The sequence below is a fragment of the Typopeltis vanoorti genome, chromosome 13 (genome assembly GCF_054136105.1).
Source record: "Typopeltis vanoorti isolate ZY-2024b chromosome 13, IOZ_Tvanoo_1.0, whole genome shotgun sequence".
Taxonomy (NCBI): domain Eukaryota; kingdom Metazoa; phylum Arthropoda; class Arachnida; order Uropygi; family Thelyphonidae; genus Typopeltis; species Typopeltis vanoorti.
The window spans coordinates 23,984,458-23,998,897 of NC_143561.1; the positions used below are offsets into that span (position 1 = coordinate 23,984,458).

At 35.1% G+C, this 14,440-nt stretch overlaps 1 protein-coding gene across 1 annotated transcript in view; it reads left to right on the forward strand.

Moving 5' to 3' along the window:
• Positions 1-4,878: 4,878 nt before the first annotated feature.
• Positions 4,879-14,440, forward strand: part of LOC150099993 (ATP-dependent translocase ABCB1-like) — a 370,123-nt gene continuing 360,561 nt past the window's right edge. The window contains exon 1 of the mRNA XM_090402525.1: positions 4,879-4,919. The gene's annotated coding sequence lies outside the window, so the exon portion shown is untranslated. The remainder of the gene's footprint in view (positions 4,920-14,440) is intronic.

Genomic DNA, 14,440 nt, shown 5'->3' on the forward strand with positions numbered 1-14,440 from the left:
TATATCTTCCGAGCCTTTTATTTGTATAGACTTTGAAGTCTGTGACTCATCTTTCTCAAGAATATTTTACCGTCTTTGATCCATAAAAATATGGATCAAAGACGAATATGGAAAAATATTATTATATATAGTATATAGTAATTTTGAGGGTGAATAAATCCATATATGGACTGGCTTAAAGGGGCGAAGCAAGAATGCTTTTCATCTTCCCCGTTATCTGTAGAGGACAGTGTAGGGATAAGGTGTTATTGAGCTATTAAAGCTCTGATCATGGCAGAGGATAACAGCAATAGCCGAGCCTCGGTTAGGACGTCATTGGTACAGCATTCCCATATTTAAAGGTAAAGCCGTCTCTAAAAATTCGGACGATCCCTAGGCCACTCAATCGTGGGCGAAAGAACGTCCACGTCAGCGTGCGCTCCACTCAGTGATGGCCTTCCACCCACACACCACCACCGAGAAGAACCGCTCATATTTTCCGAAGAAAATCATTCACTGACAAAGCACCACAGCGGGCCATGCCGGAGAACACTTTTCCGCTGACTCAAATTGCTCCCTTAAGGCAAAAACCTTGAGAGAGCGTACTCAAACTCTCGAATCTCTGTGACCCAGGGGGGTAACAGCAATAGCCGAACCTCAGTTAAACTTCATTGGTACAGCATTGACATATTTTTTTTTATATATAGTAATTTTTTGAGTGAATATATATATATATATATATATATATATATATATATATATATATATATATATATATATATATATATATATATATATATATACAGGGTGTTCGGGATAAATTTGACAGTTTCGTAAGGAAAAAGAAAATCTTCTTTGTATCTATTAAATTTAATGAATTGACAAAAAAACATTACAGACAGAGTTAATTACAATACTATCAACAAGATTTACTCAAAATAACCACCATTAGCATCGATCACAGCTTCAATTCTGCTTCGGAACCTCGAACAAGCTGATGCTACAGTCTCCCTGGGAAGGGCCGCAAAAACTGTTTTAATTTTATCCATTAACTGGACTTTTGTATTACTGGAAGTGCGATTGGTGTCTTTTTCAACTGCGCCCCATACAAAATAATCCATGGGGTTAAGGTCTGGGGAGTTTGGAGGCCAAACATTTGGACTGGTGAAGTCGTAGAAATTTTCAGACAACCATTTTTGACTTTTCCCAGAGGTGTGGCAAGGGGCCGAATCCTGCTGCCATACATACGGCCTACCATTGGCTACCCTTGTTATCCAGGGCTTGACTACAGTTAGCAACTCCACGAACAAAGCCCGAATTCCAATGCCAGGGGTCTTCAACACCTGTTCCTGCAGATTTGCGAGGAATTCTGCTGTACGAACGCAATCAGATCGTCTGCTAGGGATCTTTCTTCTTGCTACATCCTCGTAGTCACCATTGCAAGTCTCTAGTTCATGCCTGATTGTTTTTACTGTATTCAGGGAGCATTGGGCAGCAGTCGTAATATCCTTATTTTGATGGCGGGCACGAATCATCATGATACAAGTTATTCTCTTCCATGATTCAGGTGGGTTCCAGCTATCCATCCTTTCTGACATCTTGTATATGAATGAAGAAGGGTCCAAACTTTTAAATGAAGAGAAGTGTGTGTTAATACATGTAACTTACGGAAAAATATAATTAATTATAAATATGTCAAATTTATCCCGAACACCCTGTATATATATATATATATAGTAATTTTATGAGTGAATATATATAGTAATTTTTTGAGTGGATATATATATAATTATTGAGATATAATTATTGTTCAATCTTATGATTTCAAAATGCATTATTATTATAGGTAGAGCAATTGTGAGTGCACAGGATGTCAAAATTTTACAGGATGATTTGGATAGTTTGGAGGACTGGGCTAGGAAAAATGGATGTCAATTTAATGTGGCAAAGTGTAAGGTTATGCACTTTGGGGTGAAAAGAATAGCAGCAGTATATCGCATTGGTGGAACCGTACTCCAGGAAATTGATGAGGCCAGGGATTTGGGAGTGCTGGTGGATAGGGAGTTGAAGTTTAGGGGGCACATTGCAAAATTAACTAAAACAGCTCACCAAATCACTTGGCTTATGAAAAATACTTTAACATGCAGAGACAAACAAGTTGTTGTTCCTCTGTCGAGCCTTGATAAGACCCCATCTGGACTTCTGTGCCCAGTTATGGGCACCAGGGTTTCTTCGTGATGGGGAGGAAGTGGAGAGGGTCCAGAGACGAGTGACCAAGATGATAGCAGGTCTGTGGAATGAACCTTATGAAAATAGGTTAAGGATTTGTGGGTTGCAGAAATTGGACGATAGGCGAAGGAGGGGTGATATGATTGAGACATTCAAATTACTGAAGGGTTTTTATAAGATTGATCCATAAGATTTTTGAAAATATGACTGGTGGTGGGAGGACTAGGGGCCATGCATGGAAGCTGGGCAAGAGCGTGGTTGACAAGGGTGTTAGAGCTAGGTTTTTTACTTGGAGAGTGGTGAATGAGTGGAATAAGCTTCCAGAGTCTGTTGTGGGTGCTTCGACCGTGAATGAGTTCAAGGCAAGATATGATAGATACTGTGTGAATGTTGAATAGTTGTTCCAGACATGATGTTAGGGCCTCCCTCGATGAGTCTGTCGACTCCTTGGAGTTCCCCGGAACAACAACAACAACAACAACAACAACAATAATAATAATAATAATAATAATAATAATAATAATAATAATATATATATATAGTAATTTTATGAGTGAATATGAGTGAATATATATATATATATATATATATATATATATAGTAATTTTATGAGTGAATAAATAAATATTATTATGCTTTTAGAAAGAGGGATCTTGAAAATAGAGATTGCTTACGCATTTGTTTCCCTATCTGAAGTTCTTAAAAGAACTGGGAGATGGACTGAGTCCTTGACTTTTTATCCCGTCATCTGAATGAAGAAAATCTGTGTGGATGAGATGTTATTGAGCTAAAAAGCCCTAGTCATGGCTGAGTAACGGCAATAGCCGAGCCTCAGTTAAAACTTCATTGGCTACAGCATTGCCATTTATTACCCTGGAAGTCCTAAAAAGGACTTTTTCTTTATATATATATCAAAATTTCCCAGGACCTTCCCTGTTTGAAGTAGGACGTTGAAAAAGATATATCAGATATATCGCCAAAAATAAGTGGACCATTAATGAATTCTAAGTTCTTGAGAATAAAATTGCAAAATATTTTTCGTTTTTGTTAAAAAATTAATTTATTTTTAAAATACTTAAAAAGTGTTTAAAAAAATTAAAAATTACTTAGAAAATCTAGATATAATTATTGTTCAATCTTATGATTTCAAAATGCATTAGTATTATATGTAAAAAGTAAAAACGTTGAAATGAATTATTTGGTATTATAAAGGTATTATTATTATTATTACTACAAGTTAAAAGACATAATTCCCAACACGCCTAAAAACATTACTATACGAATCACTATGCCAAAATATACTAATATACGCTATAACAACGTATGCTTCCTGTGCACCCTACAAACTAAATAGATTAATGTCATTACAGTACAAAATGATAAAACTGATCTTTTGGGAATAAAGAGACAATAATAACGATTTTATATACACTGCAAAATACTGACAGCAAAACATTTATGTCACTATGCAGTTTTGCTAAAACATTATTTCGATGCCAACTACAGGACAGTCAGAAACACATACCGTATAACAAGACCTCAGACTACTAATTATATCACATATAAATACAATAATCACAACGGAAAGGCCATACGAAACTTCTACATCCCAGACATGATAAACAAATTACCTTTTGAATACACCTTATAAACTACAAAAGCCTGAAAAGAGCTCTAAGGACATACTACGAACAAGAAACACGCACCCAAAATACCATACAAACTTAATGAAACACAATATATTCGTTCAGGCTTCCAGTTCAGCGACACATCAAGACATTCCAAGTTATCGTATGTGTGTGTGAAATATGTTAAATTGTATCGTATCGTATGTTAAATTGAGAAATTCGCGCGTGCGCGAATTTCTCAATTTAAACGGCTGCAGTGGGAATCCAACCTATTAAACATACATTTGATTTCGTAACTTACCAACAAAGCAAACAAACCAATAAATAATAACCAACTGGTGTCATCCTCAGATAAGCTAACAAGTAAGCTTCGAGGATGAAAGCCGAGAAATTACATCTCATCCAAGAGTTAAAAAAGAAAAAGAAAAAAAAGTATGAACCATATGTAATCAAACGCATGTAATGTACGTATCACATGTAAACAAATGTATGTAATGTATGTATCATATGTAATAAAAAAATTATTATTATTATAAGCTTTGACATGTGAAATGAAAGAGTCCAAAGTTACCAAACGGTAAAAAAGTGAAATTAACATAATTCCTAAACTTTAAATAACTTACAACTTCTCAAATAAATTACTACTATACCTCAAAAATACTGCACGTAATGTCGTGCACATGGCCGGTTTTCTAACCTTATGCAATTATCAGAGATCAAAACACAGCCGTCTTCTGTTTCGTAACTGTATTGAAACACGTTCGTAATGTTTATTTAAGCTCTGGGTGACATTTTTACTTTTAATAAAATAAGTGCAAAGGTATATTAGGACACCTATGCGAATAATATCTTATCTTACTTAACTCCCAGCGATGACGAAATCATCAGTCTAATGACATCGGTCTAACGTGATTCTCCTCGTTCTCGCTAGATGTCGCATCGCTCCTTTTGCGTGTTGCGTAATATGTCGTAACTTTACGATCAGTTTTAAAAAGGCTTCCAGGGCGATCTATGGTAATTGGATAACGTGTCGCTAGTGGATAAGAAATCTTTGGTTTCTTCAACTGGATTAGTAATTTTAAGGTAAGAATATTGTTTTTCTTTTTAAAGATAGAGATGCATTCATTTTGTGTAAGGAGAAAATAAAACTGACAAAAAAATTAATGCAATGACTTTTGGTGAATTTTGAACGGAATTATAACTTGGTTATATCAATTCGGCAAACGAAAAAACGATATTTTGTTCATTCGTTTTGCGTGTGGTCGCGGGGGTGAAGAATTGGGAACACGAATTCTACCTAAAGCTGCATAACAGCTAAAACATCCTACTTAAAAAAAAAAAAAAAAGATTTTCTATTTAGCGCAAGATTAATGAACGCGAAATTACATTTTAAATATCTTTTGAAAGTAGATTATAATTTATTTCTCATGGACTCAAACAACATTGGCGAACTTCATATCTTTTCTAAACTGTTTTATTATTTACAAATAATACTATAACATTTTCTTTTTATTTTATGTAAAGTAACTTCTGTAAATTATAATTCCACTAAGATGTACGAGTATATCTCCTGTGATATTTCGTTATATTTGTTAAATAGGAAACATACAAAAAAAAAAAAAAGTGAATGCTTTTGGTATTAAGCAAAGGTATGAATATGTTAAATGACAATTCTGTAGAAATAAAAATAATAAATTTTTATTGTGAGATTGCGCTTTCAATAAGAAATTCTTGAAACAAACAAAAACGTGGATGATACTCTCACTTCAAAAAATCCGAAAATCATGCACTTAGTGGTCACGTGAGCTGCGGAAACGGAGTTACACGTGATTTCATTCATTTCCTGTAAATGCTAAGTTGATCGGATGGAAGAATGTCGTAACGGCGGAAGAGAGTTCTGAAAACTACATCGGCCTGTCTTACTTGAATACCTCGTGATCTAATTTGCGTAATAAATGCAAATTCGATACGTGATCGTCGCCAGTGACTGATTTTATTTTCCAAGGTGGCCTCTTGAATATATATGTATATATTAAAAATACATGAGGTGTTATCCACGGTATACACTCTGGATTGGTTAGAAAATTAATAGATAGTTATATTTCTGTATTTTAAAAGTCAAGTAGGAATATATTGCAGCATCTTGCATCAAAGTCGTTTTAAGGAAATCAGAAAACTTCCCCTTCTCATTTGTAGCAAAAAAATCTTCAGGTTAATAACTCTAAACTTGCCTTAAAACGACATTGATTCAAGATGATACTGCAATATATTCTTACTTGAACTCTTATTTGCAAACAATAAGAGTTCGCAACACGTGACGTCACTCAACTTCGGGTTTATTTCATCTCGAGCAAACTGTGATGAATCACAGTTGCTCGAAGTACTCACTGTAATCTAAAATACACATTTCTGAAGAAGCTGTGAAATTGCTCCACCTCCACACTTATCATTGCTTTAAACTGAAGTAAAATACAGATGAAAATAAGAATGCAAATGATTGTGTAACTCATCGAAGACTTGTTTCAAAGACTAAAGTTCCAAAGATGAACAGTTTCTTAAAGTTTATAAAGAAATTTCAAAATGCTTCTTAGTATATATGTGTTACACAATAACTATCACCGATTCCCTCGTCCATCTTACCGATATCTTCACCAAAGCTGGACTAATTTTGATGAAATTTAGTATGTTCTTCTGTAAATATATATATATATATATTTACAGATTTATTTAATTTTGTATGTTGTTATACCTATACAAGATTTAATTACCTTTACAAGGTTAAATAGAAAATACGAATGACTATATACTAGCCTTCTGTACTCCTATACTACCCCTCCGTATAGACGAAGCTCTTTGGTCAGAAAGACCTGGGTTCGATTCCCGTCAGTGATGTGAGGAACTTTTTTCTGGTCTCTTTCGACTAAAGGTAAGTTAGCTGGTCTCATACGGCGGTAGGATTTTTTTCATCCAGAAACTCGAGAACAGGCAAACCGGCCCCGTAAACACACATGGATTACAGTCATGAATACGTCCCAGCCTGGATAAAAATGGGGGGAGGGGGGGAAGAGCAATGGTGAACTATCTTGTAAAAATCTCACCAGGAATACTTTGTAGGCAATGCTTACAAAGTCACCTACGGTCGGAAACTACTGAAAGGGGAAAATCAGGCAGGTACTACATACTATACTATGTACTATAGTGTACGTGCTCTACGCTGACAATTCCGTGCATATATCTTCTTGACATCTGAGATCTTTTGATTTCATGCTTGATTTATAGACTTATCAGTTACTTGTACCCACTCTGTTCAAATGTATGAAAGAGAACTTGTTTATGCTTTTTGTCATGCAGTTACGTCACCCCAAATTGTAATGCATTTGAGTCTCAAATGTTATTTTTTGTCATATCGTATAAACGATTACAAATAATTAGCGTTCTTGATTCAGTAACGTTAGTTATACGCCTCAATAAAATACCTTTATTGAGGCGTATAACTCTATCACTAAATACCTTTTCGGAAACAGTTATTGCTGCTCTTGCTTCATTCTCATTATCAAGACAAAAGAATGTCTTATGATAGCGCAGAGTATTGCATTATATAAGCTGTGATTATCACCTTCATCGTGCCTCTGTATCTAACCAGAACACGGATCCAAAGTGTGGCCTTGAAGGGATGTAGTAGAAATTTATATTTATCTGTTTGCTTTTTTTTTTTTTTTTTTGGATTTTTTTCTTATCAGACTAAGTTTATTGTTCTATAAAGATCATGGTCAACGGATTATGTATGTGTATTATGTAGTTTTAATGGAAAGGTTAAAAAGAAAAACCCGTAAGTGATACGATTAGCTTGATAACGGTATTAGTATTGTTATTTATGTACTGTTTTAGGTCTTCTATTTCTTGCAGATAAATCAGGAAAAGTTACGCACGTGTTGATCTTAATCTCCTTACGTCTCAGACTATATCATTCAGAGGACAACTCTGAATGAGCGGGAGAATTGTCATGGATAAAACTAACCAGTGCCCCCTGTATATTTGACGCACATTTTACCGTAGTTGCTGCTTTACATCCGAACAGAAATGTTGGTTCAGTTTGACCCTTGTTAACTAACGGGGAATGTCCAATTCCATGGATATAAAATTAACCGAGATGAAATATATTTAATCAAATTCACCAGTATAAAAACTTTCTATTCTTCTTTTTAATTTTTTAAAGAAAATACGTGGACGAATTGTGAAGGAGTAAGTACGCTCGTTAAAAAAAACTTTAGTAGGAAACATTAACATTTCTCCATCAATTATCTCACGGCATCATCAGGATAAAGCAATGATAAACACGTGTAAATTTTGAACTTTACAATTTTTGGATTTTGAAAATTTTACGCACTTGTTACTTTCATACATCATTTAGACATAAAAAAAAACCCTCAGTGGATGGTAGTGATAACAGTGCTTAGCGATCGGATGTAGCCCTCGTCTGATAAGTTGTTCATTTACTTTTTATTGTTTCACTGCCTAGACCAAAAGCTCTCCTGATATCTCTGACGGCAATTACATGACCTTATCTGCCATTTTTTTTTTAATGAAAAAACGTTATTTGCGTGGGCATTGAATCAGTGTATTTTTGCTATATACTGTAGATTCAGATACGAAACCTTACAACACCGTAACCATATGGCAGGCCTGCCTCCTAGTGAGAAAAAAAAATTTTTTTTTGAGCTGAATATTAGATTAAAATACATTAGTAGCTCTCCAGTCCAATCTATCTTCAGTCAAGTTATAAATTTTTGTAAGAGTTCAGACTATTTGTTTTCAGTCCATTTCAGCCTAGACATTCCTGTGTCATTTTTTTGAGAATTTGAGAACTGATATGAACATGTGTACAGAATGCCTACTAAAATATTAATATATGAATTAAATAATCTGGAATCTTTCCTTAGTCTGAAAAATCATACTTTCAGTGGTTCAACTTCTGAGCACATTCCTGATTGATATTCGATCATAGAGTTTAGCACCTGGTAGAGAAAGAAGCTTCAATAGATCTATAAATTCCTGCAATATCATTTTAATGAATGCAAATAAGTATTATTATAAGAGCCTTTCGAATTGTCAGTAACAGAATTGTTTTGAATACTCGTTAAGTATACAATTAAAGATGATGGCTCTTGCTCTCTTCATGGTACACCTTGGCGAGTGTCCACTTCCTGAGTTGTTTTATTATGCTGAATGAAGTCTTAAAGACAAGATTGGACAGCTGCCAAAAACTTGAAATTTTGAGAGCACCATCGTATTAGGGTTGAGAAAATTGATAACAGCCTCACGAGCTTCTTGAAAATTTTTGTGGTACCAGAACAGGATAAGGTGTAACAGTTGGGTTCCTTGTCAGTCAATCCTGCGGTTAGTATCACTGTTACTGCAGACAGAACTCATTTTCTAGGTTTGCTTAGGTATCTGATTTTTTGTTTGTTTGTTTGTTTATTTCTCTTATTTCTTAAGATGTTTCGCCTGAGTTCTTAAGTTTCGAGGGTGGTTGCCAAGTCTTGATAATGTTTTTTTTTATTTATTTTATTATTATTTTTAGTATCTATTCATTTTTTTCTGAATTCTGAAATCCCTTCTTTGCATCTATGTTAAATAACAGTCAGTTATTTAACATAGATGCAAATTTACATAAATCCTACATAACTAATTTGTTATGTAGGATTTTACTGACTCTTTTATGACCTTGAAATTTATTTTTAAGGGATTGCTTATTGGAGCAGAGAAACCTTTTTTTAACACCTTTGGCAAACCTTGTAATTATCCTGTTTATGGATGTCGTGGTGGTGGGAGTCTATATGCTCAATAAACAGAAAAAGACATCCCCCCCCGATAGGAAGCGGGTGACAGCTTTGCAATTCTTTGCAACAACTTCCATATGAGTTTCTTAAATATGCAATTTAATCTTTTCTTTCTTAGACTCTCCGAAGCTCAATTGATTTCGATAAAACCCTGTTTCACTCCCACCAGCAGACGAAGACTCTTCATCAAGACTTTTCAGTGGAAGGTGAGTTAGCTGGTATCATATGGAGATAGGTGAAAGGGTTTTTTCCCAGGACACTCTAGTCTGTTATTATTATCACCATCATCCCGCAAACTGGAGAAGAGAACACATACGGTTTACCCATAAAACATTTGTATTTAGGCATAAGATAAGCCTAAAATTACGACTACGAGCTACGGCTATTTCTCTTTCTTCTCCTCTCCCACAATATCTTTTGAACTTATGATCTGAGTCTGATGCAACATTGTCCCACCACCATAGATGCCAGTAACGTTGCGCATTCGATGAGTGCTTGTGACCAGGCCAAGAGTTTCTTAAGCTGGATCGTTTTACCTAAACAACCAAACCAAATATGATCTTTTCCTGTCCCTTCTGGTCTCTCATAAATAAGATGAAAATAAGATGGTCTCATTTCCATCAGCAACTAAACAAATAGAAATAAAACTTAATAGCAGATAATAGAAATATTCCTCAGGATCTACTAGAAAATAATCAAGAACCAATAATTCCAAAAACTAGGGATATATCTATCCTCAAAATCTTTGTATGGTGATATTTATTAATACTAATAAGTAATCAGTAATAATTCCTATGGATATCAATACTGAGATTGATAACGTTAGCATTAAAAACTTAGTGACCTACATTTTTTTTTATTTGATTGCCGGATTTGATTATAGGATTTTTTTTTTTTTGTTGTTGTTGTTGTTGTTGTCTTGAATAAGTCCATGTTTTAGAGTTGACAATTATAGTTTGACTCAGACGACTCCAAAACCTTTAACTTTCGCACAATCTTGCCATTTGGGATCAGGAACATAAGATGGAATCAATGTACATAGTACTTCTGCCCTACTTTAGTTACTCTTAAGGCTAAAAGAGTTTTGTCTACTTCCTTTAGAGAAATGAAAAGGCGTTAAACGATCTATTTTGTATTTTGTTTACTTTTATTTATTTGCCCAGTATTTAAGTGAAATTATCTATCACGGCATTAATCCAATTCAGGTGGCCAAATCTCCTAGATAACTAGTAAGACTTGGCAATTGGACGAAATCTGTTTTTTTTTTTTTTTTAATCGGTTGGTTTATTCCACGTTTTGCAAATGCAAAGCATCACGCAATGCAGGAAAACCGGCAAGAGAATCACACTGCAATTGACATCAATAAAACAAGTGGAATGGGTTTCCACTTGTTTATAACACGTAGAAACCATTCTCTTTCAAAGTATTTTCGTTTGATTTCATACACTCCGATTTTAACGGACTTGACCAACATTTTGACAAGCCAAGTAAAATAACGGAAATATTCACTGACGTCAGTTTCAGTCTGAACAATATCAAACTATATAGTTTGTAAGTAGTTAAAGGAAATTGGTAATCTTGACGGCATTTCGTCTTACGCATAAAGCCATTTCTAAGTTCAAGATTCCTTGATAAAAGATGTTTTATATAAATTCATTTTTATTGGCAAAAACTATTTGAAATAATAATAATAATATTTCTCCTTTTTTCAGCTATCATTAGGCCATTTTTATTGGCAAAGCAGTTCGAAATTATGGTGATAATTTTTTTGAGTTTGTTGAAGTTTAACACTAATTAAAAGTTATCACTTTTACTGGGGTCTTATTAATAGATTATTATATAAAAAATTGTAAAAATATATTTTATAATTGATTTAATTTTCAGTTTTGAGAAATTTAAAGATATTACAATAAAAAAGGGAATTACCAATTACACCTTTTTATAAATTATATACTATCATTCCTTAATTGGATTTCTTTGGAGAGGGTGATATCCCTATCCCTACACTGTCCTCTACAGATAACGGGGAATATGAAAAGCATTCTTGCTTCGCCCCTTTAAGCCAGTCCTAATAAGGATAAGGGCCTAGCAATCACTAGACTCCAAGGTAGTATCAATGAGCTAGCAAACTGGTTCACCAACTGGAGGATTCAAGTGAACCCCCTCAAAAGCTCAGCCGTGCTGTTTTCAAGAAGTATAATAATAATTTCATTGTAATTATGAAAAAAGTAATATGTCAAGATTTCATTCGCTATATTTTAAAAGTGATGTTCCATCGGGGAAGTTTTCGTTGCCTTCATTTTTATAATATTGACTTACTTGAGTGCTTATTCTCTTATACTTTCCTTAAGTAAGCCTCGTGTTTTATGTCGCCTCTTTGACTCTTTCAATTGGCGTCGTCAGAGCCGCCTGTCTGCGATCAATATTGTACTCCTGGAGAATTCCTTTAATATTCTCTTCTTGGTAGATTGAAACTTATGGGACAGTAGCAATTTAAGTATATAATAAAACCCAGTTTTTTTGCACAGTATAGGTAGAAGGTAAACGAAGCATTAATGAAATAGTTATAAAATTAATTCTGTAATACTAATATGTAATATGTACCTTCGGAAAGGAATAACTTTGTTAACTTTTATACTAACTACAGATGAGTAAGGTATTTTAATTATTCAAATTATTACATTAAACGTAGAAAGTCAAAATATAACTAAAAGTGAGATTTAAAACCATAGTATATGTTAGGGACTGCATGGTTGGCGTGTGAATAAAGCAACACACACACACAAGCTCTAGGAATAGGTTAAGATGGGAACCTCCCATTAAATTGTGTGTATTTCCGTTTTGAGGTCGCTCATTGTGCTCTGAACATGCATTACTGATACTGTCGGGGTTCAGTGGATTCTGCATGGTCATTATTGTACTGCAACCATAATTACAATATACATTAAACATTGCTTTTCTCCGTAAAGTGCATGTAGTTGGATGGACCGGAACAGTGAGGATGTAACAGATGTTGAGTGGAGATTATTACATATGATGAATATGATGAATAGAGTTCTATTTATTGGAGAAACCTTCTGCACTATCAACACAAACATTTAGCACTTTTTTTTTTTACTATAAATATGATTTTATTGTCCAAAAAAATCTAGTCTCAGTTTTCACAAAACTGCAGTTTTCAGTTTTATGTCTTTAGATTTTTGAACAGTATTCACTTTATTTCATTTATTTTATAGTCTGCATATACAATTTTTTTGCACCATTATTACCTGAACATTATTCATCTTCAGCTTTCAAATTTTTTTAAATAATAAGATAAGTGGCGATATCTGTTTTTCCCTAATTATGTCTTATTTATTTATTTATTTTGTTGGGCCCATATATAGGAGGTTGGCTGGTCAACCTATAGTACGTTAGTACCGTATATGGGTGGTGGGTTGTGAAAGGAGGAACTTGTTTACATTTGATTTGAACGCCTGTATGTTGTATTCCTTGAGAAATACGTCAGGGGAAAGACTGTTCCACAGTACTGCAGTAGCAGGGATGAATGATGAGGAAAAGAAATTGTTCTGTGGGTTTCAAGGTGTACAGTGAAAGGATGATGGGCGGCAGCTGTACGTGTTCCAATGAGCTTGGTACAGGGTAGGGGGATTATTGATGCTGTTTCAGATGAACCTTTCCCGTGAAAGTATTTATAGAATATACAGATTGCAGAAACCAAGCGTCTATGTGAAAGTGGGGGGAAGCGGGTTGATGAGAGATGGGTCATTTATTAGTCTAATTGCTCTCCTTTGTATTGAGTCAAGCATTTTGAGGGAGCTTTTTGGAGCCCCCACTCCAGGTGTGAGAGCAGTATTCGAGGGCTGGGCGGATTTGTGACTTGTATAGTGTTAACAGCTGTTTAGAGGTGAAGTAACGTCTTGAGCGAAAGAGAAAACCTAGTTTTTTTTGGAAGCTGAGGATGCAATGGTTGTGATGTGTTTATGCAGGAGAGGTTTGATGTCGAGGTAATTCCGAGAAGAGAAATTTCGTCTTGTCTGTAAATTTGAGTGTTATCGAAAACAATGCTGGGGAAAATGATTTTTTTTGGTGAGAAATAAGACAGAACTGGGTTTTACTAGCGTTGAAGTTGACAAGGTTGTCTAAGCCCCATCAGACGAAGGCTTGGAGGTCGGAATTAAGGGCAGTGGGGTTGATGTTCTGTGTATTGAAGTGAGTTGTGTAGGGTAGGGTTTGTCAAAAGAAAGGGAGGAATGTAGTGTGCTGTCATCTGCAAAACTGTGTATTGGGTTAGAGGTCAACTGAAGTAGGTCATTGATATACAGAAGGAAGAGGGTCGGTGAGAGAACTGAGTCTTGAGGGACCCCAGCATTAGTTGGATGATGAGAGGATAAGGAGCCGTCTACCATCACACATAGTGTGCATCCAGACAGGAAGCTGGCAATCCATCTGCAAAAGTCCTGAGGCAGTCCAAATGATGGAAGTTTACTCAGTAAGCCTTTGTGCCAGACTCGGTCAAAGGCTTTGGAGATATCAAGTGCAACTACTTGGGATTCGCCGAATTTCTCCATAGAGCTTGTCCAGTGATGGATGATGTATGGGAGTAGATCTCCTGTTGAACGGCTTTGGCAGAATCCGTACTAGTGGTCGCTTAATAGCCGGGTACCTTCAAGGTAGATTAGGATTTGAGAGTTGATGATTTTCTCCGTTACTTTAGATAGGACCGAAATGAGTGAGATAGGGCGGTAGTTAGATGGCAGATGA